This window comes from Cupressus sempervirens, chromosome 6, assembly GCF_028749045.1.
Source record: "Cupressus sempervirens isolate cs-2001-9-10 chromosome 6, ASM2874904v1, whole genome shotgun sequence".
NCBI lineage: Eukaryota > Viridiplantae > Streptophyta > Pinopsida > Cupressales > Cupressaceae > Cupressus > Cupressus sempervirens.
The window spans coordinates 649,934,875-649,936,365 of record NC_143123.1 but is presented as its reverse complement, the minus strand read 5'-3'; positions in this window follow the sequence as shown (position 1 = coordinate 649,936,365).

Genomic DNA, 1,491 nt, shown 5'->3' with positions numbered 1-1,491 from the left:
CCCAACATGTGGGATACCTCTTCATAGGTCTGTGGCTTCTTTGAACAATGTGTGATTTCTTCTTGCTACAAGCTATTCTTTGGTTTGGCATGGAATTCTTCATATGGTCTGTTACTAACCAACTGTGTGCTTCCCCTTCAACTTATGGATCAACTTCTTTGTTAATGCATTGCTGCAATAGAAAAGTTGCATATAGTGTGATGCATGCAACTCTTTTCAAATATTTGTAGCTCCCTATAGAAAAACTACTGAGTGTTATAGGTAGGCTAATGTTCTTCAACTCATCACAAGAGTAGATCTCAAGATCTTTCAAGCAGCTTGCTCTACAAAGACTTGACAAAATCCCAATTTTAAGAGGCTGCTGAGAATGAAGCTTGTGATTGAAGTTTAATGGAGAAGAGGTTAAGAACACACAAAGATAGTCCATAGCTTTTGACACTCAATTAATCCTATATCCTTGTCCATGCTTTTACTTCCATGATTTCTAGATGTGCTTACGCATGCATGTGATCTCTCTTCATTGACTTGCATTGCATTTTTTTAAATGCATGGATGTTCTGTTTCTACATTGCCGATTGATAGATGCCCCATATTAACTTTAAATCAATAGAGATGATATTTGAACATGATATGCTATCTTGGTAACTCAATTTGTTACCATTAATCAACATTTGAATATAACTTCTGATGCAATCAATGGGACCCCAGAGTGGGTCCAGCTAATTTTTTTTGTTTTCGAACAACTAAACCATCAAACTAATCCATTGGTGACCTAATACTGATTCACATCAAATTTGACTGCTGAAAAATCAATTTGAACCTCATTTTTACCATTTCCTGTTAAACTATGAATTTCATGCCAGGAGGTCTATTGACTACGTTTAGAAACTGACTCGGACAACTGGCCAGGCTATGAAACCCAACCCACTGATTCTTTGCTCCACATACTTTCACCCTATCAGATCTAATCTCGTGAAAAATTTGGGATCAAAAGATATTGACCATCAAAATCACCCCTTCAGAATTACCTACACAAAAACATGTCAAAAAACCATAAATTGGGTTTGGATTTGGCCTGGAAAACTGGGTAAATGGGCACATGGGGAAACGAAAATTGGGGTGTTAAATCTCTGTCATGAGGTGAGTATGAATATGCAATTTTTTCTTATGATGAATAACATGATGCAAATGGAAATCAGTCAAAGTAGGCTACTTGGATTTTGCAAACTAGGAACAATGACAGAAAGTGATTTTTGCAAATGGAATGGACCTAGAAAAGTGTGCATATGGATTCGTCAAGACTTGAAACTTGGCACACTTGGAGTATTTTTAGAGGAAAATACAAGGTTACAATCCATTTGACTTGACCTATCTTAGATCAGGAGATATAACATCACAAATAGGGCTCCTGACAAATCTGTAAATGCTGACACTAGTAAAAAGATGGAAATTCCATTTGGAATCGCATTTGAAAACTGATCAAATAGATTT